This window comes from Urocitellus parryii, chromosome 11 (genome assembly GCF_045843805.1).
Source record: "Urocitellus parryii isolate mUroPar1 chromosome 11, mUroPar1.hap1, whole genome shotgun sequence".
NCBI classification, from domain to species: Eukaryota; Metazoa; Chordata; class Mammalia; order Rodentia; family Sciuridae; genus Urocitellus; species Urocitellus parryii.
In genome coordinates this window covers 124871473-124896268 of record NC_135541.1, presented here as the reverse complement: position 1 = coordinate 124896268, position 24796 = coordinate 124871473, and the positions used below count along the sequence as shown (strand labels likewise).

The window sequence follows — 24796 nt, the reverse complement described above, 5'->3', positions numbered from 1 at the left end:
AGAAATGTTAGAGTTCGTAAACAAGTCTGGATGGTGCCTGGCAAAATGTCAGAGGGAGTGGTTTGAGAAGTAACAAAAGTGAGCCATTAAGTGTGGAGATTCCTTATTGGTTGATTGATGTATCTAGTTTATGCTAATTAAGATAAGCTGTGCAAAATGTATAAATAGCTCTGTTGCCCTACAATAAATGGCTCCCATTCCTGCTGCATCAATCTACAGAAGTTATTCGTCACCCCCCGGTTATTTTGCTGTAGCCGGACTGCGGCAATTATACACACACACATATTAGTTGTAGATGGACACAATACCTTTATTTTATTTCTTTACTTTTATGTGGTGCTGAGAATTGAACCCAGGGCCTCACACATGCTAAGCAAGTACTCCACCACTGAGCCACAATCCCAGCCCACATTGTTGTCTTCTTTAATAAATTTACATATTTTTAAAATTTAAAAATGAATGATCCATAGGGCTGGGATTGTAGCTCAGTGGTAGAGCACTTGCCTCACAAACCTGAGGCACTGAGTTCGAACCTCAGCACCACATAAAAATAAATAAAGATATTGGGTGCATCTACAACTAAAAAAAAGTTTAAAAAATATGAATGACCCATAAATGAAAGAACAGAATAGTTATGGGAGGAGTGTTGCAGGTGAGAGGAATGTGTAAAGAGGAGGGAAAACAGTTCTGGAAAGAATTTTAAGATTTTAAATTTTTTTAATTGTAGTTGGACACCATACCTTTATTTCACTCATTTATTTTTATGTAGTGCTGAGGATGGAACCCAGGGTCTGGCCGTGTGAGGTGAGCACGCTCTGCTGAGCCACCACCGCAGGCCCAGGTTGAAGACTTTTGAGGAGCAGTAACTGGGATAAGAAAGTCATTTGTAGAGAGGAAGGTGGACCTTGAGCATATTTGGGAAATTTTATTCCTGTCTTATGATTCTTCTTTTGGTGTTTATACAAAGGGAATAACATGCATAGTTCCATTTCTTTTCAAGATCATTTCTCTTTTCTTCGCAGCAGTACCACACAGTGGTTCTGAACATATCTTTTAGAGCAGGCTGCCTCAGGTTCAAATTCCTAGTTTGAATTCTTGACTCACCGTCTGAGTGGCCTGGTTAGGTTGCTTAACGTCTTTGTTTTCTCATATGTAAAATGAGGAATCTGAGGCCACTGACCTGTTGTAGGGGTCAAACGATGGACTCTGGTGTACAGTGCCTGGGCTGTGACGCGACAAGGTCCTCTGCACATACTCACTGGGCGTCAGCTCTGGCTCTGTGGGTGGAACAGCATACTAACATAGGACGTGATAAAAACCGATCGTTAGTTGGCATCTGGAACGTCCCCAAAGGCTCGTGTGTTGAAGGCTTGGCCCCCCAAAGCAGTGGTGTTCAGAGGTGAACCAATTTGGGGGAAGTGACTGCATTTCGAGGGCCCTAACTTCAGTGGATGGATCCATTGATGGATTCATCATTTAATGGCATTATTGGGAGTGGTGGAACCATGTATGCCACAGCCCGTCTGGCTGGGCAAAATGACCAGGGGGGTGATGAATAACTTGTGTTCCTTGATACAGCAGGAGTAGGAGCCGTTTATTGTAGGGCAACAGAGCTATTTATATATTTTGCACAGCTTATCTTAATTAGCATAAACTAGATACATCAGTCAACCAATAAAGAATCTCCACACTTAATAGCTCACTTTTGTTACTTCTCAAACCACTCCCTCTGGCATTTTGCCAGGCACCATCCAGACTTGTTTAGGAACTCTAACATTCCCCTGGCAAAATGCCAGGTGTTATTTTGACTTGTTTACAGACTCTAACACCTGTAGAAGGTGGCACCTAGTAGAAGGGAGTGAGTCCTTGATGGCATGCCCTTGGGGACTATGTCCTTGACAATTTCCTGTTTGTGTTTGCCAGAGGGTGAGCAACTTTTCTCTGCCTCACCTTTCTGCAGCAATGATTCTGCCTTCTTCAGGTTAAAAAAAAAAGAAAATCCACAGACCTCGGACTGAAACCATCACAGATCCTAAAAGCTGACTAACACGATGATTTTGTTTAAGTTTCATCACTTTTCTAAGGCAGGGGATTTCAAAGGGAGAGGACAGTCCTCCTCTCTGCGCAGCAGTGATCTGCTTGCAGGAAACCCCTCAATGTAGGGTAGGCTTGCTCCTCCAGGGAGCTGCAGATTGCGAGCCTTAGAAACCACGTGTCTCGCACCTGGAGAAGGCTCTGCGCAGTGATGGGGTCCGCCAGGCTCCAGGCTCATCTGCCAGCGAGAAGGAAGTCGCCTTCCCAACCTGCGCGGCCGGACGCATGCTCTCCCTGGAGCCCAGCGGCTGCGCACAGAGGCCTGCAGACCGCGGGCGAGGACTTCCACGCCACCGCTCGCTGGAGGGGTCCCGCTTTGTGCCCAACTCGGACCCGGAGTGAGATTTCCGGGAGTCACCTCCACAGCGGCTGTCACCGCGACCTTCGATGTCCACGGGGACACCGGTGCCGACCAGTGACCGCCTGGAATAAAAGCAGCCTCTGGGTAGAGCACAGGCCTCGGAGCAAAGGCCCAGCCGTCCACCCTCCGAGTGCGAGGCGCTCCCCCGGCGGAGCTGACCCGTCGTGCCGAGAGCGCCCCGGGCTTTCTCGCGGGGTGGTGGCCCCCGCCTTCTCAGCGCAGCAGGGTCCGCCGACAGGGCTCGTGCCGGGGTCCTCTGTGGGCTCCCTCGGAGGGCCTCCAGGTCTCCCTCTAAGCCGCGGTCCCTGCCCCGGTGGCCAGTTCCCCTGCTGAGCGGGGACTGCTGCACCGCCTCGTTTTCCTTCTTGGGCTTTCCACGTTTCCACTGCCCAGGGGACGTCCTGTCCGACACGAGTGGACTTCCTCGTCCTGGGCCACACAGGACCCGGGCCCTCCGGGAAGAGACAAAGGGTCACCGAGGAGGGGCGGTGCCAGGGAGCCGCTTGTCCTTCACATCCTCGGGCGCAGGTCGGGGTTGGGGAGAGAAGTTCTATTACAACGAACCCACGTTCCGGGAGAAGGGGCTCCGCGCACCGCCCGAGCCCCCGGCGGGACGCGAGTTAAGGAGGGAGCGACCGCGCACTTCCCGCAGCGGCTGCGGGGGCGCAGTTGGGGCGAGTGGACCGCTTAGGGCAGGGAGCGGCGGACGGACCCAAGGCGAGGCGCAGGTCCGGGGCGGGGCTCCTTCTGTGACGTCACCACGAGGGAGGGCGTATGTAGATAAGGGGGCGCGGGGCGGCAGAGCCGGCACCTGCAGCAGAAAGGCGATCCATTTGGTGTGCGGTGGGAGCAACGCACGACTCTACACAGGGTCCACTCGCTGTGCGTGAGGGCTAAGGAGGCCCGGGATTGCGGGTGTGAAGTGACCGTGTGTGTACAGTGGAGGGCAATGAGGCTGTACATCGAGGGCAGGCGATCAAGTCATACTTACCTGGCAGGGGAGATACCATGATCACGCAGGTGGTTTTCCCAGGGCGAGGCTTCTCCATTGCACTGCGGAGGTGCTGACCCCTGCGATTTCCCCAAATGTGGGAAACTCGACTGCATAATTTGTGGTAGTGGGGACTGCGTTCGCGCTCTCCCTGTCGTGTTTGTGTCTGCAAAAGGTAGATCTGAGATTCTTTGATTGGTACGTGGTTCACCGTGCAGCGAATCCTTCTGTTCTTGTTCTCCTTTGGTTTCTAAAGGAGTTTCTCCCTACCAAAACGAATACTAGTCTCCTCCCAAGTTTCTGGACTTTCCTCCTTTTCCTTCATTTACTGAAGATGGGGCTGCATCTTTGTTGATCAGTCTTTCTGGAGAAAACCCCCAGCGCTATATGCTGTCTGCTGTCGGTTGGTCATTCTCTCTTGTAAATGACTGATGGTCTGTAGACTGATTCCTGTAGTTCTATCGAATACAAATTACCTGCCCAGTGGAGGACACTCTACAAAGTCGCGTTCTCTACCACACTCGTGCCACTCTGGGACCAATTCCAAGACCTTCAAGCTCCCAGGTAGTCCTGATCCGACTTAAGTGGCTAAGGTGGCAGCGCGGCTCTCTCTGCACATTGCTTCCCCCCCCCCAAAAAAAAAAAAAAAATAACACCATCACCCCAAACCTAGATGCCCGGCGTTACCAGCGGAGTATTCAGAACACTGCAAGTACAGGTCTGGAGTTCTACATACAGACTGATCTAGTTTGATGAAAAGCCTTCTCTACTCCTCTCCAACAGTGTGGAGGTTTTCTTCCTCATATAAGATTCGTGGACCACGGTAGGTCATCTTTTAGCGCCTTACTGAGAATACTTGAGTTTTAAAGTGTCTAGGAATTTCCTTTTCTCAAGGCTCTTTTCATTACTTAGGCTCTAGATCCTTGATGGAGGAGCTTCTGAACAAAAGCAGCCTTCCAATGCAGCCGCTGGAAATGGCATGAGTAGCACCCAGTGTGGGATTGGGTTCCCTAGAGTCTTAGGAATTTGAAGAATGAAATCCACGCGGGGGGGGGGGTGACAGCAAAGTAACAGGATTTATTCGCAGTAGAAAGAAGATGGAGCTCACAAAGGGATGGGGGTCCCAAGAGAGGCATACCAGAAAATGGCTATTATCCAGTGGTTTATGTGAATCTACACGAGCTATTTGAGCTAGCCCCCACCCAATCCTGAGTAAGGCATTCCGTGTCCATGGCCTCCTCACCTGTTCTTTGACCCAGTCAGGTTACTGTGAGTCCCTTTGTGATGGGGGTCTAGGAACCAGACAGCAGGTGTCTTACCAGTTAGTTTGTTTCACTTTTCTCCTGGCCTGGATGAAGCCTGCCTTGTGTCCCTAGTTTCTCAGCCCTGCTGAATAAAAACCTGACCTCGAAGGAGTCCAACTCTCCTACCTGCCCATTTTAACCCTTTCTCCTGCCTCACTAGGATACTGCCAGACAAACTGACATTACTACAAAAGCATTGTTTTGTCTCCCTTTGGGAAGCTCATTCTTTTGGTCCTGGATCCACCAGTGGCCCATGGGCTGGCTCTATGAATGTGCTATGCCTCAATTTTCCAAATTTTTATGAAAAAAGAATATTAAGTACTTGGTGGATTTGTTGCATGACTCAAATGTGATAATTTACTGCAGCCTGCATTAAACCTAGGCTCCCACTCATGGGTGAACACTCATACCCACTCAGGGGTGAGCACTCCGCTCCCACTCAGGGGTGAACACTCATCCTCACTCAAGGGTGAACACTCAGCTCCCACTCAGGGGTGAGCACTCCGCTCCCACTCAAGGGTGAACACTCATCCTCACTCAAGGGTGAACACTCAGCTCCCACTCAGGGGTGAACACTCATCCTCACTCAAGGGTGAACACTCAGCTCCCACTCAGGGGTGAGCACTCCGCTCCCACTCAGGGGTGAACACTCAGCCCCACTCAAGAGTGAACACTCATCCCCACTCAGGGTGAACACTCAGCCCCATTCAGGGTGAACACTCAGCTCGACTCAGGGTGAACACTCAGCCGCACTCAGGGTGAACACTCAGCTCCCACTCAGGGGTGAACACTCAGCCCCACTCAGGGGTGAGCACTCTGCTCCCACTCAGGGGTGAACACTCAGCCCCACTCAAGGGTGAACACTCAGCTCCCACTCAAGAGTGAACACTCATCCTCACTCAGGGTGAACACTCATCCCCATTCAGGGTGAACACTCAGCTCCCACTCAGGGGTGAGCACTCCGCTCCCACTCAAGGGTGAACACTCATCCCTACTCAGGGTGAACACTCAGCCCCACTCAAGGGTGAACACTCAGCCCCACTCAAGGGTGAACACTCAGCCCCACTCAAGGGTGAACACTCAGCCCCACTCAGAGCAGAACACTCATCCCCACTCAAGGGTGAACACTCAGCCCCACTCAAGGGTGAACACTCAGCCCCACTCAAGGGTGAACACTCATCCCCACTCAGAGCAGAACACTCATCCCCACTCAAGGGTGGACACTCAGCCCCACTCAAGGGTGAACACTCAGCTCCAACTCAGGGGTGAACACTCATCCCCACTCAGGGGTGAGCACTCAGCTCCCACCCAGGGGTGAACACTCATCCCCACTCAAGGGTGAATACTCAGCTCCCACTCAGGGGTGAACACTCATCCCCACTCAAGGGTAAATACTCAGCTCCCACTCAGGGGTGAACACTCATCCCCACTCAAGGGTGAATACTCAGCTCCCACTCAGGGGTGAACACTCATCCCCACTCAAGGGTGAATACTCAGCTCCCACTCAGGGGTGAACACTCATCCCCACTCAAGGGTGAATACTCAGCTCCCACTCAGGGGTGAACACTCATCCCCACTCAAGGGTGAATACTCAGCTTCCACTCAGGGGTGAACACTCATCCCCACTCAAGGGTGGACACTCAGCCCCACTCAAGGGTGAACACTCAGCTCCCACTCAGGGGTGAGCACTCTGCTCCCACTCAAGGGTGAACACTGAGCCCCACTCAATGGTGAACACTCAGCCCCACCTGTCTAGTGCAATGGAAATCCATATCTGACCCCCGCCCCGCTCCTTCTCTCCCTTTCTTTCTCTCTCTCTCCTGTCAATCAGACCCCACCCCAATAAAGACCTCCTGGTTGTTCCAAGTGTCATGGTCACTTTCCTTTCACAACATTTGAATGAGTTTGTATTTCTGAATGTAATATTCATTCACAGTATTGAAGAATAAGGAATTTAAAATGGAGTTTACAAAACATGCCCACAAACAGGATTTCTTATCAATACATGGCGTGTGTGTGTGTGTGTGTGTGTGTGTGTGAGAGAGAGAGAGAGAGAGAGAGAGAGAGAGAGAGAGAGAGAGAGAGAGAGATATGCTGGAAGTAACTTAAATGTTCATAGAGAACTAATGGTTACACTGTGATGCATCCAGCCAGTGGAACACAACCATGCAATAAAAGAGATTAATGAGACATTCGACAACGTGGATCCCAAAACATCACAAAAAGAGTAGATTTAGTGTGCTCCATGGAAGTGAACGGAACATCACTTTTTCTGAGATTTCCTGGAGTCACTTCCACAGCAGCTGTCACCATGGCCTTCAGTGTCCATGATGGGGATGTCAGAGCTAGAAATTCTGAATATAAAGAATCAAAAGATAGTGGAATGAACCTGATGTAACTTTCCTATGTACAATATGAATACCCCACAGTGACTCTCCACAGCATGTATAACCATCAGACTGGGATGCTAATGAGAGTAAGATGCACTGCAGGTTTGGATAAATAGGTCAAGATGTGCTCTACTGTCATGAATGACTAAAAAGAACAAGTGGAAAAAAAAATCAATGACCACCCAGAATTAAATAAGCTCTCCGCCCAAAATACAGGACTTGGAAAACTATCCCTCCCATAGTAGGACACAATCACACCTAAGCTGATGCCATCACAATTTCTCCAATGAACAATTTACCCAAAAGATGGTGAGATTACAAGGTGTCCAGGGCAGAGGATTTGGTGGCCACCACATTTTCAGTGCAAGAGATCTTCTACCCTGTGGTTCACAAGAGGACTGGGTTTGGCAGGGATGAGTAGGGGTCCTTGTTGGCTCTCTGGGTACCTTGGTGGCAGGGATAGGGAGATATCTGAGGATGGTTTAGTCACCCAAATTCGATATGTCCAATCCCCTGTGGAGCATGGCCTTTCCCAGAACCTGGCCACAGGGACTCTAAATCTTGAGGAGCTGTCAAAGCAGTTGACAGATACCTAGCACAATGACTGGGGACCAGGAGGAACAGTGGGGATCTAGTGGAGACCTTGCTCAGAGCAGCTTTCTTCCCTGGACCAAAAATCAGGATATGGAAGCAGAAATCCAGAAAATGAACTTTATCCAACCTAGACAAAACATCCCACCCAGACTTGAAGTCAGGTTGCAGGATTCAGAATACAGAGTGCGCACACTGACTCCCTGGAACACACTCGCAGGGAACACTCAAACGTCATCAGAGATGTGTAAGGACATCCAGCGAAACTACCGACTAACCCAAGGATCTCACTTCCACCCAGAAAATGTGATAAAGTCACATTTGGCCCAGAGCAGAAGAAGAAACCTTCCCCCCAAGTTTCCAACATGGGCCACATTCGCTCCCTTAGTTCACCAGTTTCTCATCCTGAGGTGACATTTTATGCAAACTATCATATTATTTTCCTTTTCTTGGCCTTTATACAACTCTCTGGACCAACCATGACCCCGTAATTGTCAGGGTGACACTTGGGACTCCTGAGCTCCTTGGACACATAGTATGTACTCACTTCACCTGAGCCACCTTGTGATAAAGATGTGTCACCAATGCAAGATGATTGGGGTGCCGGAAAACTCTTTCATGTATGTTTGGGATTGTTTGTGTATTTTTAAGATGAGGGGAATATGGGTTTTTTTTTACAATGAATATTTGTTGAGTTAGAATAAAAAGCAATCAAACATGTTTAATATTTATATTGATACTCAAACCAGACCATACTCACCTGCCTGTCACTCAAAATCCACCATACATGGCCTCACCAGAGAACAAGGCTCTGACACTTAGACACGTTGTTTTCCTGAGAGTTGGCCAAGCTGACTCCATTCCAGTGTCTGTATCAGGACCCTACAGTTGGGCTGGGCATGGTGGCCCACACCTGAAATCCAGGCAGCTGGGGAGGCTGAGACAGGAGGGTAGTGAGTTCAAAGCCAGCTTCTGCAAAAAGCTAAGCAACTCAGTGAGATCCTGTCTCTAAATAAAATTCAAAATAGGGCTGAAGTTGTGGTTCAGTGGTGTAGTGCCTCTGAGTGGTATCTCCAGTACCACTCTGCCAAAAACCAACAAACAAACACCCTACTGTTGGATGGTTTTTATTTTATTTTTATTAAATTTATTTATTGTTACAAGCTGGATGGTTTTTAAAAATCCCCTAATGTAAAGGAATCCAAGAGCACTCATTCCAGGGTATGTGTACCCAAGTTCCCTTACATTTTATACAGTGTTTATGTGAACAAAACACTGCAATATTAAATAGGTTCAAATATAGTCAATAAAAATTGATAAGGCATCTCAAAATAATCTGTATGCATTGCAGGAAAGCTCTTCTGGCCTCAGATGTTAAACAGAAACCTGAGCACATTATAATTGAAAGAGCAGGAGAAGTAAAAGAAAGGTACTGGGGAGTGAGATTGATGGCGTCATGTGCAGGTACAAATGTGCCCTAATGAACCTCTCTACTAGGGATAACTCTAGTGCATCAATAAACAGTTTAAAGAGCTTATTTGAACATTTAGTGCTTCAAAAATGGGGCTGACTGTAAACAACTTAGCACTCTGCTGGGAGTGGAAAAAAAGGAAGGTAACAAATGTTCATGGGAAGCAGAAGGAAGAAACATGTTTGGTTGGTTTCACAGGAAGCTGGCTAGAGATGAGTTGGCGGTTTCTGGCTGGGAGGGCTCAAGCTCTATTTCACTGTCCACACGTGGCTTTGGCTTGCTCATGTAAGAAGGCAAAGCTCCAGGCCCTCACCCTAATATTAGCATGTCAACAAAACAACTTTGTGAAAACAATTCCTCCTTTCCTCCTGACTCTCATTGATAAGACATTGACCAAACTTTGGGCACAGGCACCACTCTGTGTCTTCATTATGGTTGGTTACTCTCTGTCTCAGTGAGGAATTCATAAATCACCACGTCAGACTCATTGAAGAAAAATTCCTTTTGTGATTCATCTTGAATTTTCTTGCTCTGATCACAATGGAACCTTCGGGCATACAGAGCAACTTGCAAAACAGAAACCGACTTGTTAAAAATGTGTTAAGAGATAGGTTGTCACTACATTGTCCAGTGTGGCTCCAAACCCCTGGGATCCAGCAATCCTCCTGCCTCAGCCTCCAGTGGAGCTTGGACTACAGGACTAAGGCATGGGCCACCGTGCCCAGCAAGCAACATTCCCTTAACAGATAAATTACAAGTAAAAAGGTGGAGAGAGATATACTAGGCCAATATTGATTGAAGCATAACATTTGTAGCTATGTTAGTATCAGGTAGAGAAAATTCAAGACAAAGAAAATCATTGGGGGTAAAGAAGGATATTATATTACAATAAGGAGGTCGGTTCCCCAAAAGATAAATATAACAATCCTTAGTAAGTGTGTCCCTAACAGGAGAGTGACAGAATGTGTCAGGCAGAACCTGAAAGAACTGCAAGGAGATAGAGACAAATGCACACTCTAGTTGGAGACTTCAGCCTCTCTCAAACTGTAATTGACAGATCCAGCAGGTAGAAAGTCAAAGAGGGTAAGGTTAAACTGGAAGCACCACCAGGTGATAGGATCCACCTGAGGTTTAGAGATTACTTCTTTCATTCCCAACCATGATCTGCCCTAAATGGCCCATAAAACATATCTCAACCAAGTTAAAGGAAGGAAAACCATACACAATGGCACTCAACAAGCAATCACTAACAGAAAGACACCTGGAGACCCCAAATTGGGTGATTAAACAGCATACTTAAGTATAACAGATGCATCAAAATAACATTTCAAGAGAAATTAATTATTTTGGACTAACAATATAAATACAATGTATAGAAATTTATCAGTAGAATCAAAGCAGTATATACAAAAGGAGACATAGTCTACTTAAGTCTTCACGTATTTAAAACTGGCATCAACAGCTCAAAAGCTTGCTAAACAAAGCACCAAGTCTAGGTATTTTTTTTTAAATTTTATTAATTCTACTAAATAGGACAGGGGAAAAAGAGAGAGAGAGATAGAGATAGAGATAGAGATAGATAGATAGAGAGAGAGAGAGAGAGAGAGAGAGAGAGAGAGAGAGAGAGAGAGAGAGAGAGTGTGTGTGTGTGATACCAATTCCCTGTACAATTTCTTCCAGAAAATATAAACCAAGGGACAACTTAACTATTTTTTGAGGCTAGTTCTAGTTCAGTACCAAAACCAATAAATGACCCGGGGTGTTGAAATAATCTGGGTTGCTGCCCAGCTCTTCAGAATCAACCCTGGAGGGAGTATAGGAGCAAGAAGGAAACGGAGCCTTCAGGACTTTATAGGAGGGGGAGGAGAATGTACAGGAGAAGAGGAAGAAGGAGGGGAGGAGGAGGAGGGAGAGGGGGAACCAGGGCAGGAGGAAGAGGAGCAGAAGGGTCAGGGGCAGGAGGAGCAGGGCAGGAGGGGCAGGGGGGGCTGGGGCAGGAGGAGGAGAAGGGTGGGGGGGCAGGAGGAGGAGGGCAGGAGAGCTTCCCCGCAGACTGAAGCCAATTCTTCTCAGTTCTGTTGTCCTGGCGTCTCCCTCCAAGCTCTTCCCGAGGCCCTTTCAAGAGAGCAAAGGACCGGTGGCCCTTGGCCAGTGCGCTGGAGTGGGCAGCCCTTGGGCTGGCTGAGACCCACACAGGCTTGTGCAGGCGAAGAGCTGGTGAAAACAGGCCTGGTCCCTTGGCTCCTCCTCCAATCCCACGCGGCTCGAGGTCCTGAGGGGGGGCGGGCTGCAGAGCCCCAGGGGTTCCAACCTCTGCACAGAAGACGGTGCCCGTCGCGGGCGAAACAGGAGGGTTGGAAGGTCGTCCCCTTCGCCGGGCTCAGGGGCCACCCTGAATTTCCCTAGAGGACGCGGACTTTGACCGGGATCACCAGGCACAAGGGGCGGCTGTCCGCCTGCCGGGGCCACGCGCAGAACCCGCGGAGCGAGTGGGTCTGGGCTCCGCGCCTCCCGCGCCTCCCGCGCGACCTGAGCACCCCGTCCCGTGGCACTGCCATGGGGTGTTCCCTTCCGGATCCCCTTCTGCACGGAGAAGGGGCCCAGTGATCTGTCCAAAGTGACCTGTCCAAGTGCAGGAAGTGAATCCGTGCGCAGGACCCTCCAGATCCGAGGAAAAAGGGTGGCACGGGACAGGCAAACCGACACTGCGTAGTCAGCCTGTGCCTGCCGAGATCCCTTCCTGTGTGGCAATTGGGAAGTGACCCTGAGGTCGTGGCCTTTGTGGTCTTTCCTGACCAGGGTTGCTGGAGACCAGGAAAGGGAAGGCGAAAGGAGGGCTCCCAAGCGCTAAGAAAAAGGGTGCATTGGCCGGGAATCGAACCCGGGTCTCCCGCGTGGGAGGCGAGAATTCTACCACTGAACCACCAATGCTCCTCACAGCCCCCACATTTTGGGCCATCTTGTTAAAGTTTGGAGACGCGCTTCTCAACCTTACAATAGACGTGCTTCGCCCATTGAATGAATCGATTCCCCCCCCCCAATAAAACATTAAAGGGGGCTCCATGGACTTTCTAGGGTGCAGGAAATTTTGTATCACTTCATCTAAGAGATGGTTACTTCTTGTCCAAAGTCCTGTGCTCTCACACTGAAGATCCCTGCGCTTTAGCCTGTGTTACACTGGAGTCATTTACTGCTCGCAAAATAAATGCTAAAAATTGCTGGCGCTGGGCTCGGTGGTAGAGCGGTGCCTGGCACGTGTGAGGCGCTGGGTCCGGGCCGCAGCACCACACAGAGATCAGTAAGGTGACAGTGGACATGGGCCAGAGTTGACCTAAACTATCCAGGCAGCCTTGAATCTCTCTTCTCACTTCTCATTTGGATTCAGAAAGGCCCCACTGAGGTGGCAAACCCGAACAGAACAAGCTGGTTGGCACCTCCGGAGGATCCAGGGGCAGCGCCTCACTTTTTGAGGCTTGCGCTTTGGGGAGGACTGGCCCTGTCACCTCTCGGGCAGGGAAAGGACCGCTGCAACCTGTCCTCTAGGCCGAGGCGGGATACGCACGGTAGGCTTTCCTTTCCCAGACCACAGAGAGCTCTGGAGCCCAGGCAAGTGTCGCACTGGCGTCGCAGGTAGGTGGCCCAGCGCCGCAGAGGTCAGAGTGGATGGAAAGAAAAGGGAGGCCACGTCCGCGGAGGGCCCTGCGCGCTGGGATCCCGGCCGAGGCTGCTGCGGACCCCGCGGAGCGCCGGCCTCGGTGCGCTAGGGCGAACCGCGCGAGACAGCTGCTCCTCCGCGTCCTGTCCCCGCCGAGGAGCTGGAATATGCGGCAGCTCTGCGGGGACGGCCGCAGGTCGTCGCCTTTACGGCCCGTTCACGCCTCTGCTCTCCCCTTTCTTCTCACTCGGCTGCGCTGGGAACCGATTCCCGTCTCCGAACGTCGGACCTAGGCGACGCGCACCTCGGCCCAGCTCGCGTCGCGGGGTGCAGCGCCACGCCGCCGCTGCCCGCTGGCCGCCGCCTCCTGAGGCCACCAGCTCCCGGCGCGGCCACTGACCCACCCCAGCCCCGGGAGCTCCAGCTGGGACAGCGCAGGCCGTGCGCAGGGCTTCCCGCCTCCCGAGGTTACCGGGAAACCACCGCGAGGGGCGCCTTCTATAAAGAACCTCGCCTTTGCTGAACTCTGGGAAGTCCGCCCTCGGGGTTCTTCGGGAGAGTCCAACGTGACGACGTCCCTGGCTTAATCCAGCAAGTCCTAAGGGAGCGCCCGAAGACGGCCGAGTCCGGGAGTCGGCGAGGGGACCCAGGACCACGTCCTCGACCTCTGCCATCGTGGAGCCCCACTGATGCACACAGAAATCCGAAATGCAGGGGCGAGCGGCCGGTCGTGCGGGCACAGGACTTTCCCAGGGTGATCGTGGCGCAAAGAACAGAGAAGGCCACCACTAGGACCCACCCGGCTGCGACTTCTGAGACGGGGTGACTTAGCGACAGGCCAAGGCCGTTCCGCGGCCCTTCTGGCTTGGAACCCCGCAGTCGCCAAGTCTCCTAGGCGACAAACACAGCGATTCACGCTTTGAATCCCTGGATGCTTTGGTTTTGGAACTTGGAGGAGCACCCTGCAAACATATAGGGCGCGTCCTCCTTACTCCCCAGCACCTAGAAGGGCGGCTCAGTGCTGCGTGTCTGTGGCACAACGGGTTAGCGCGTTCGGCTGTTAACCCGAAGGCTGGTGGTTCTGTAAGGGTCCGGGAAACGTCGGAGTAAGAGACCACAAGAGACTCTCTTATGTAACAGCAGAAGGGTGGGTTTATTTGGAGACCAGCATGCTGGGGCCCGAGCTCTCTATAGCAAAGAGAGATAGAGCCCTGAGAACAGCTTGAGCAGAGCTTATATACTTTCCTTGGAGAGGGCAGGGAGAGAAGTTACATTTTGTAGTTTGGCAGTTGGGGACAGCTCATTCTGGGAACAAGATTAGCAGACAGTCCACAGTTGGGGACAGCACATTCTGGGAACAAGATTAGCAAACAGTTCTTAAGATTTCAATAGTGTTTTGTTAAGCATATAGAGAAACTGAGTGACAAGTACCTATTTTATTAACCTTTCAGTTGGATCCCACCCAGGGACTCCAGCGAGCTCTTTTAACTTCCTTCCTGCTCTCACGCAGCAGGACACTTACAGAGCACGACCTGCTCCTGCCACCATCATCCCACCAGGCCTCCCTACAGTATCTGATGGCATAGTGTTCTGGCACCTGAGACACCTAGACATTGAATACCCAGGGACAGGAGGCCAGGACGACTAATGTGAACCCTTTCATCAGCACCTGAGATAGACATTAGTATCCTACCTCCACTGGGAGCCTGGATTTGGATTTGCTGATTGCTCTGTCAATAAGGAGACAATCAATTCCCTATCTCTCTTTGTTTTAAGCCTGTCTTCCTTAGTGTGTGATATCACTATGAGAGTCTAGTAGGTGCAGTGCTTAGCCAAGGGGCTTTCCATCAGAAGGTCCTAGTGGACAAGACACATTCACATATTCCCACGCATTTTCTGAATAGCTGAACTTCCTGGCTGCTTTAAAGTCCTCCAATAACTAGTTGTTTTCTGTGGTGGCCTAGTCAGGGCTGGAGAACTCTGGCCCAAGTGACCACTGTAATAGCTTTCTGACAAGCCACCTATCCAAAGGAAGTGTGTGAGTCAGCTTCACATTGCTCTGACAAAATACCTGAGAAATCAACCTAGAGAAGGAGACATTTATCTTTGGCTTCCAGTTTCAGAGGTTCCAGTTCATAGTTGCTTGGGCCCATCATCGTTGGCCTATGGTGAGGAAGAAGGACATCCCAGTGGGAAACACTTGACAGAGCAGAACCCTTCACCCCAAAGGTGCTGGGAAGCAGAAAGAATGAGACAGTATTAAGAAGGGTCAGAGACAAAACATACCCTTCCAGGGCATGCTTCTCTGGCTAACTCCTAGTTTCCACCACCTCCCAATGCCCATTTAATCCTGGACCTATCAATGGATTAATCAGAGCCCTCGTGATCCAGTTGCTTCTCAAAAGCCCCACGTCTGAATGTTGCTGCCCTGGGGACCAAGAGTTTAACCCAGATCCCAGCTACAACAGGAGGAATACCTTGGTGCTTCTAGCCATGGTTTTCCTCCTCACCATTCCTCTCTTCTTTATAAATATGGGTTTGGGTACATGATAGCACCAGTGCTCCCTCCTGTACAATGCAATGAATTAGCATCCAGATAAGTGTCGCTCTATTTTTCATTAACAGAAGTAGAGATGGCCTTAACATTACCCCATCCAGTACACATCATTGGCGCCAAGAGAACCCTACCCCCTGTAACAGGTACCCGAGGACTGTTGGATGACTTTCCTCAGCTCTCCTCAATATTTGAGCTCTTGGATTTTACATACCATGTGTGGTTAATGAACAAAGAATTTGTCTCTCTCTTCTCTTGGCATCAAATGATGGATGCAGGTTACAGCTCTCGTGATCTGATCATTTCACCTCCTGCTCACACAGGTGCTTTGGGGATACCCCATCTCCAAGCCATAAGAGGACTTGAACTTGGCCATCACTTCTCCTGGATCTCCAGCTGGCTGACTTCTCATCTAGGACTTTTGGTCTCCATAATCATGTGAGCCAATTCCTTTCAGTAAGTTTCTCTATACATATCATATTTGGACCTTATTGGGTTTGTTCTCTGAAGAACCCAGACCAAACACAGAATTTGCAGCAGTTTGGTTCACCAAACTTTTAAAAAAGGAAAAGAAAAGAAGAAATTGTGGACAGTTCTCAAGAGTAAGGATCGTGTTCAACATGTCCTTCAAGACAAAGTGCAAAAACTATTTTATTGAACCTATTTCAGTAAAATAGTTTTAGCCTTAGTGACTTCTTTCTTGTTCATTTCTTTGTTTGTTTATTTATTTATTTATCTATCTATTTATTTATTTATTTATTGTGCTGGGGATAGAAGCCAGGGCCTGTGCATAACCTTAGTGTTTTCTAAACAAAGTTCAAAACAAAGAGAAATATATTTTATTTGGCAAATACATTTTAAACGTAATTCAGATATAATCTTAAGAACTCAAAAGAGAGATCCCCTGTGGCTTCTTTCCCGGTTTGCTCCAATTGTAACTTCATGGTAATATTTGAAAAGTGGTGTGGCGGGAGTTAGACATGCTTATACCATAGTACCAGGATATAGCCACTGGCACAACCAAGTTACACAACGTCTTCATCACCACCAAGATCCATCACCTTTTTAATGGCTCTCTTCAGGACCGCCTCTCCTTTCCTCTTTAACCTCTGGCTACCACCAATCAGTTTCCATTCCTGTAACTTATTCATTTAATCAATGGTAGGTGACGGGAATCCTATACAAAGCCCTTGGAACCACTGTTTTTCACTTAGTGAATTTCTCTGCAGAGTCATTCCAGTTGCTGCATCAACAAGTTGTTCTTTTTGTATTTCAGTAGCTGCACACTTTGCCTTGCTGCAGATAAATTTGTCTACCCATTCACCCAGAAAAGATTATCCACATTTTTCTCTTTTGGGGAGATATTAAGAATAAAGTTGCTATAAACTATAATACACAGGTATTTGTGTGAACATAAGTGCTTATCTCTCTGTGATAAATACTGGAATGCAATTCCTAGGTCCTATGGCAGACGCATGTTTACCTTGAAAAACAGACCATAAAAATATTTCCTAGAGTGGCTGTAACATTTGGCATTCACACCAGCAATATAGGTGTGATCCAGGCTTCCTTGAATTCTTGCCAGCCATTGATGTTGTCATGCTTATTTTGGTTTTGGGTATTTTGTTTGGTTTGTTTTAGTACCGGGGATTGAACCCAGGGGCACTCAACCACTCAGCCACATCCCCAGCCCTATTTTGTATTTTATTTAGGCACAGAGTCTCACTGAGTTGCTGAGTGCCTTGCCATTGCTGTGGCTGGCTTTGAACTAGCAATCCTCCTGTCTCAGTCTCCAGAGCCACTAAGATTAATATTTTTTTTAATGAGGACATCCTGATTGGTGTGTATTGATATCTATCTATTTAATTATCAGATCCTTAGTGGCTGATGATGTTAGGACTTCAACCAGTGAACCTGGGCTTGAGGGAGGGCACAATTCAGCTCATGATAATATGCATTCTGTTGCTCCAGAGGATTCTAAAACTGTCAATTAAATTCTGCTGATGGATTGTGTTGTTGGGTTTCCTGTATGCTTGCTGATTCTGATGGGTTGTTCTATATGTTGTTGAAGATACTGAAGTCTGAAAGGAAAGTGACCACAACACTCGGAGCAACCAAGGGATCTTTATTGCAGCAGTGCAAAAAGAGGAGAGAGAGAGAGAGAGAGAGAGAGAGAGAGAGAGAGAGAGAGACGGAGTCCAAGAGCAAGAGAGACAGAAAAAGCCAGAGCAAGAGAGGGGCCAGGCAGGAGGGAGTTTTTATAGCCCAAATCTAATGGGGTCTCTGGGTCTGCAAGCTGCCTTATTGGCATACAGTGATTGGATCATACAGTAGTGTCATCTTCTGCATTCAGGGAGATGGGGCAGAGGTCGTTTGTGGGGTTCCAGACGGGTGGGGGTCGCGTGTTCAGCCTTGAGTGGGGTCCAGTGTTCAGAATTGTTGAAAACAGTTGATAAAGGACCAGACAGAGGGGGATTTAAGTGCGTGGGCTATCCTGCAGCTAAAGTTTGGTCAGCCTGCCCTGCAGACAACTTAGTTCAGCCTGTCCTGCACCTAACGAAATATCCAATTGTAATTGTGAAATGCTCTATGTCTCTATTCATTTCCATCAGTTTTTGTTGCATATGCATGTATGCCTTCTGTTATTTTTTAAAATACTCTTTTAGCTGTCAATGGACTTTCATTTTTACTTATTTATACGTGGTGCTGAGAATTGAACCAGGTGCCTCACACATGCTAGGCAAGCACTCTACTGCTGAGCCATCAGCCCAGTCCCTCTTTTATCATTGTGTAATGTCCCTGTGGGTCACTATATCTGATCTTAATACATCCAGTGCTGCTTTCCTTTGCTTAATGTCTGCAGGCATGGTATAATCTCTGTCCATCCATTCTTTGCTACCTGCCTATATCACTATATTTGACATTAGTTTCTTTGTAACCAGAATATACTTGCTTCATATCTCTTAATCCACTCTTCTAATCAGTCTTTGAACCATTTACATTGAAGGTACTTTTTGAAATGAGCAGGCTTATGTCTACCATTTTTGTTGTTGTTGTTGTTGTTCACTTTCTGTTTGTAACGTTTCATTTGTTTTCTGGGACCCTTTTCTTTTCCTTGCCTCTGTGTGGGGGCTGCAATATATTTTAGAATTACACATTGCTGCATCCATAGTGTTTTTGATAAGATTGGTTTATATAGCGGTTTAGGTTTCTGTCTATATAGAGAGGCACAGTACATCAATGTCATTATTTTACCAGTTCAAGTGAGCTACAGCAAACTTACGTGCCTTTTATATGTCTTTACCCTCCCTGTTTAAAATCTCATTATTTTAAACACTTCCTTGACATAAATGTAGAACCATGCCAAACAGTGTATGAATTTTTCTTAAACCATTAAACATAATTCAGGGAACTCAAGAGAAGGAAATGTGGTGTTGATTATGTTCCTCCTTTCTTTCTGACGTCTCAGATTGCCTTCTGTTATTTCCTTTCTGTTTAGAGAGCTCCTAGGGGCATTCTTTTATGGTAGAAGGGTGGGTGACAGGTTCCCTTGGGTTTCCTCAATCTGACAATCTTCTGATTGCTTTTCAATTGCTGAAAGGTGCTTGTTGCTGAGGGGGAGCTTGGCTTGACCCTTGTTTCCTGGATACTTGAAACATTGTGCCACTTAATTCTGTTCCACGTTTTCTGATGAGCACTCCACTGTCATCTGAATTAGTTTCACCCTGTAGATAATTTGTTATGCTGTTTTTCTTTGTAGGTAGTTTCTTTGTCTTTAGTTTTTAAAAGTTGGATTGCTATGCATCTTGCCATAAAGTTCTTTTTTTTTTTTTTTTTTTAATTCCATTTGTGTTTGTGCAACATCTCAAACCTGTAGGTTTCTGTTTCTTGCCAAATTGGTCATTTCCTTGCTTGGCTGCTGTTTCAGCCTTGTCCTTCAGTCTTTGTCCCACACTCTGGTAACTTGAACATTAGACCTCTTTATGGTGTTTCCCAGGTCCCCGTCGGAGGGCTCCGCTCTCGTCCACAGGAACCCTGAGGGCAAGGCTGGGGGAGCAGCTCAGGGACGAGCCCCTGCGGCTACAGGGTCCTCACCCGGCCCCAGGGTGAGGAGCCCCGCAGTTCCGGAGACCAGGCCCGGGCTCCGCGCACCGCCCCGACGCCGGGTGGGGCAGGGGACCAGGACGGGAACCAGCACTTTCCACACGCACTGCCAGGGCGCCCGCAGGCGCCAGGGACCACGCAGGAGAAGGCGGACCTCAGGGAGCCGAGGCCAGCGCCGTGGGGCGGGGCGCGGCTCGTGACGTCACAGACGGGGCGAGGCGTATGGAGATGAGGCGGCGCAGGGGCTGCTGCGTGGGCACCGGCCGCTCGCAGGCGGAGGCTTTCCCGGGCTGCGGAGCCGGGGCAGGAGGGCTGCGCGAGGCGCGGTGGATGCGCTGCGCCAGGGCTACGAGGACCCGGGAGTGTGAAGGTCAAAGTGACCGTGTGTGTACAGTGCAGGGCGCCCGAGGCTGTGTTGGGGGGAAGGCGAGCAAGTCATACTTACCTGGCAGCGGAAACACCATGATCACGCAGGTGGTTTTCCCAGGGCGAGGCTCCTCCATTGCACTGCGGAGGTGCTGACCCCTGCGATTTCCCCAAATGCGGGAGACTCGGCTGCATAATTTGTGGTAGTGGGGACTGCGTTCGCGCTCTCCCCGGATTTCTCTAAACGTCCGTTAAAGAGAGCTGAGGCAATCTGCCTACTCCTTTTCTTCAGCCTTCACCCTGCAGCTGTATCTCCCACACCACACTCTGGTTCTCACCCCGTTTCTGAACTATGTCTCTCACGGTGTTGAGAGGAAGCATTTCTTCTTTCCCAACTAACATGAGTGCTTCTTTGGGCAAAGGGCATGCGTGGAGCCGACAGCAGAATGTTCCTTCCCACAACCATTTTTAGACTGTGCAACCACCATAGGAGAGCTAGCTGCCTGTATCTACAGTATTTATTTATCTACTTACTTAGAAAGAAGGCATTGACTCCGATACCATCATTCCTGGTCCCAGTCGTAGAAGGAACAGGCTCATCATGTGGGCAGCAACAACAGCTCCACCGTGATTCATATCGTGGGATCTTCTTCCTATATTCAGAGGCCACCCGAATCGGAATTCTGTGCTGTCCTCCCAGGGCTCTTGTACAGCACTCAGGACCACAGTAGTGGACCGTAATAGTGGGATTCCACCAGGGCGGTTTTCCATCCCAACTCCTTGCCTTTTAAGTAGATCACCCTTCCTCAAACTTCATTTCTCATGTGATTGCTGACTTGCTTCATCTCTTGCTGTCACACACTATATCTGTTCTCAAGTGACTTTAGATATCACACCGACCCATCCTTTCCAGCCTCTTCACATTCACGATTCTCACTTCCTTACCGTCCCCAGCCCTTTCTTCAGGCCCTTGCTTATCACTTTCATTGTCAGAAAAAGGACTGTTCTCTCAGACTCTGCTATAGTGTGCTCCACTGTCAAATTATAGAGGCTTCCTTCCTACATACCCCCTCTCCTCAAATGGCAGAACAAATTGTAAATAGTTATTCCTTTTCACTGTCAGAAGTCATGTCTTCTCCTTCAATCCCAGCACTCAGGAGGCTGAGGCAGAGGAGGATGGTGAATTCAAAGCCGGCATCAGGGAAAGCAAAGTGCTGGGTGAGACCCTGTCTCTAAATAACACACAAAATAGGGCTGGGGATGTGGAGTGCCCCTGAGTTCAATTGCCAGTACAAAAAAAAAAAAAGCCAGAAAGAAAAGGAAGAAATTTATTTTGCCTGGTGTTTTGTTGCATGCCTGTAATCCCTGTGAACACCTGAAGCTGAAACAGGAGGATCACAAATTCAACGTCAGGGGCAACAAGGTCCTAGGTAACAGAACCAGATGCTGTCTCCAATCAAAAAATGAAAAGGGTTGGGGATACAAGGTAGATGAACCGCGACCGGTCAACTTTCAGCACCATACAGGGGAGAATACTTTGGGAAGTGGAGTGTCCAAGGAATTTCCTTGTTCTCAGGGCTGTGATCACCACCTTATGTTCCAGATCCCCGAGGGAGGAGTTTCTGACCAAGAGCAGCCCTCCAGTATGGCAGCTGGGAACTGCTGGCCTAGGGGTTTCCAGGCCTATCTGAAACACCGATGTTACCCCAAAGACATTGGGGTTGTCTGTCTTGGGAAGGACATCTTTCCAGTCCTGGAGCCACCAGTTGCCTTCTATCTGACTTACAGTCAGCTCTTTCAGTTTCCTTGGTCTTAGTTTTGCAAGAGTCATATGGAAAAAAAAATAAGAATAATAATAAGAGAATGTTAAGTACTCATACAATTGTTGCATCAATCAAATGAGATGGGCTGGGGCTGGGGCTCAGAGGTAGAGTGCTCACCTATCAGGCGTGAGGCAGTGGGTTGGATCCCCAGCACCACATACAAATATGTGTCCACCTATAACTAAAAAATCAATATTAAAAAAAATCAAATGAGATAATCTGGTAATAGACCTAGGTGTTTGCAGCCTACATTAAAAATGGGCCAAAAGGAAACAATATCTAAGATAAAGTTTTCATCTATAATGATGAAATATAAAGGAAAGTGCATAGACTTCCGCTTTGGGCTTTCATAACATCTGAATGAACTTGCATTTATAAATGAAATATCCTTTCACAAAGTAACAAAGTAAGTTAGTATTGAAGGATACCACATTTAAGACAGAATTTATACATTATATATACACCAAAAAAATGATTTCTTTTTAATACATTCTTTTGTGACCGTCCCCAAACTGGAAGCAATTCAAATGTCCATCAAGAAAGGAATGAGTACAGAATGATGCATCCATCCATTGGAACACTGCCCTGCAAGAACATGCAAAAGTAACTTATAGTGACAGTATTTTGGGTGAAACTGCACAAAAATAGATCATGGGCTGGGATTGTGGCTCATCGGTAGAGTGTTCGCCTAGACGTGCGAGGCCCGGGGTTCAATCTTCAGCGCTGCATCAAAATAACTAAGTGAAGATATTGTGTCCATCTACAGGTAAAATGTAAGATCTTTCCAAAGCATAGGACATGATGAAAACCAGTCGTTAGGTTGGTATCTGGAACCTCCAGTCCACAAAGGCTTGGCCCCAGTGCAGTCGTGCTCAGAGGTGAACCAATTTGGGGGAAGTGGTTGGATTGCCAGGGCTCTAACTTCACTGGATTGATGCATTGAGGGGTTCACAATTTCACGGTATTATTGGGAGGTGGTAAAATCTGTAGAAGGTGGCCCTAGTAGAAGGGAGTGAGTCCTTGGTGGCATGATCTTGGGGACCCTGTCTTGTCCCTGACCCTTTCCTGCTTCCTGTTTGCCAGAGGGTGAGCAACTTTCCTCTGCCTCATCCTTCTGGGGTGATGTTTCTGCCTTACCACAGCTCAAAATTTTAAAAAGGAAGAAGAAAAGAAACAAAAATAGACTCAGCTGACCATGGACTGAAACCTGACACCGTGAGGCAATATAAAGGTTTCATGCTGATTTTCTTTAAATGTAAGTTTCATCACTGGAGCTTTTTGGAGGCCAAAGGCCCTCAGAGGGAGAGTGCGGTCCTCCTCTCTGAGCAGCAGGGACTCCTGCTCCCAGGAGTGTCCCAGGAAAACCCCTCAACCTATAGTAGGTTTGCCCTGAAAGGAGCTATAGAGAAGGAGCCATAGACTTCATCGTACCTGGGAATTTTCTCTCGTTTAAAGGGGGATATTGAATCCAATTATTGCTTCAAAACTGCCTCCATAACGTGTCCTAGTTGCACGGTGGAAGGCATTTTTACATGGAGGGCAGGGGAAATGCTCATTCCTTGCCCATCCTCAGCTCAGGGCCCAGGCCTCTATAACAAAGAAACAGAGTAACAAGAGGAAAGCATGCACGTTTATTTAGTCACAAGCTTTTCCTGCCACAGTGCCTTCCTTCCTAAGGAAGAAAGGGGAGTAAGCTGTGGACCCAGAGGTGTTTTCTACATTGCATTGTTGAAGAGTGGGCCGCAGTTAAGGAAGAGTGATCTAAGGTGATCAGCAAGGAAAGGAAGCAAGGCCCACTGGGTTCATGTCGTGTCCCTGGCTCAGAGATAAGATGCTTCTTTCCTCTGGGTACAGGGGGATCCCTCTCACGTGAGGGTCTTAGGACGTGCTTCCATGGAGAAGGGGGGTGGGGGTGGTAAACTTTCCACTCTGTTCCCCAATTGCTTTGACTTCTGTCATTCAGTGTGCCCGTGCCTTGGAGCTGGGGTAGTGTTCCATCCCAGGCCTGCAGAGCGGCCTCAGGGAAAGCGGGCTTCGTGCCTTTCCTTCCTGCACTCCAAACCAGGGAGCCAGCAAGCCCCCGGCCTCTGCCTCCCTGCGCTCGACCCCCTCCCGCCCGCCCAGAACGGAAGGTGCGGGAACCCAGGCCCGGCAAGTGCTGGGCTGCATCCGGGGTGGTGTGCCTGGTGGATGGCTCCCTGAGCCCGGAGGAGCCACAGGCGGCGACCTGGGCTGGGCTGCGCCGTCCCCTGCGCCCTGCCCTTCCCGTTTCTGCTCGGCACCGGCCTGTGGCCTCCCGGGGCTCCGCGGCGAGGCCGGGGTCAGTCTCTCCGTGGCTCGATGCCGCAGCGCCGTAGTACCCTGTGGGCAGTGGGCAGGACCCGAGCCTTGCCCGCAGCTCGGCTTTAGAGAGCACCGCACTTGGGCCTCCTCTCCCAGGGCCCCGCGGCCTCCGCTCGCCGCCTGGGCTGCAGCTCGTGTCCCCTGGCGACGGGACCTCCACGCCGCCGCTCGCTGGAGGGGTCCGGCGACTCCGCTCTCCGCCCGGGGTCACCTCCGCAGAGGAGCCAGAAACTCTGGACAGAATCTGCCTGTGCAGAGCCACCAGGGGCCGCCTGCCGCCAGCACAGGCCGCGCACGCGGAGGACAGGGCTGGTGCTGGGTCCTCGGAGGTGGGCTGGGGACTTGCGACAAGGAAAAGGTCCCACCGAGATTTGAACTCGGATCGCTGGATTCAGAGTCCAGAGTGCTCACCATTACACCATGGAACCCACGGAGGCGGGCTCTGAATCCTGCTCAGAGGTGGCCATGGACGAACGGCATGCCTAGGGACCAGTGCCAGGGACTTCATCTGCTACAAACACGCGGGGCCAAATGCTCTTGAGGCTCTGGCAGAGGAAGTACCCGTGCGGCCCCCATCTTTCTCTGCCTCTTGTGACCACTTTCCTATCAGGTGAAAGTTCTGCAAGCGACACTGTGATTTTCCTTTCCTGCTCTTTCCACTTTTCCCTTGACCCAGGGAGACCCCAGGATTGTCAAGATGGGACCTGGGACTCCAGAGTGCCTTGGCTTACAGGACCCAGATTAGGTAA

General features: G+C 49.4%; 4 non-coding genes across 4 annotated transcripts; 2 read left to right on the top strand and 2 right to left on the bottom strand.

Moving 5' to 3' along the window:
* Positions 1 to 3438: 3438 nt before the first annotated feature.
* Positions 3439 to 3601, top strand: LOC144249425 (U1 spliceosomal RNA). Its single transcript, XR_013342222.1, has one exon. It is a non-coding gene; the product is annotated as a U1 spliceosomal RNA (small nuclear RNA).
* Positions 3602 to 12062: 8461 nt separating this feature from the next.
* On the bottom strand, positions 12063 to 12133 carry Trnag-ccc (transfer RNA glycine (anticodon CCC)). Its single transcript has one exon. It is a non-coding gene; the product is annotated as a tRNA-Gly (tRNA).
* A 7819-nt stretch (positions 12134 to 19952) lies between these two features.
* LOC144249430 (U1 spliceosomal RNA) lies at positions 19953 to 20115 on the top strand. The gene has a single exon (XR_013342227.1). It is a non-coding gene; the product is annotated as a U1 spliceosomal RNA (small nuclear RNA).
* A 4288-nt stretch (positions 20116 to 24403) lies between these two features.
* On the bottom strand, positions 24404 to 24475 carry Trnaq-cug (transfer RNA glutamine (anticodon CUG)). Its single transcript has one exon. It is a non-coding gene; the product is annotated as a tRNA-Gln (tRNA).
* Between the last annotated feature and the right edge of the window lie 321 nt (positions 24476 to 24796).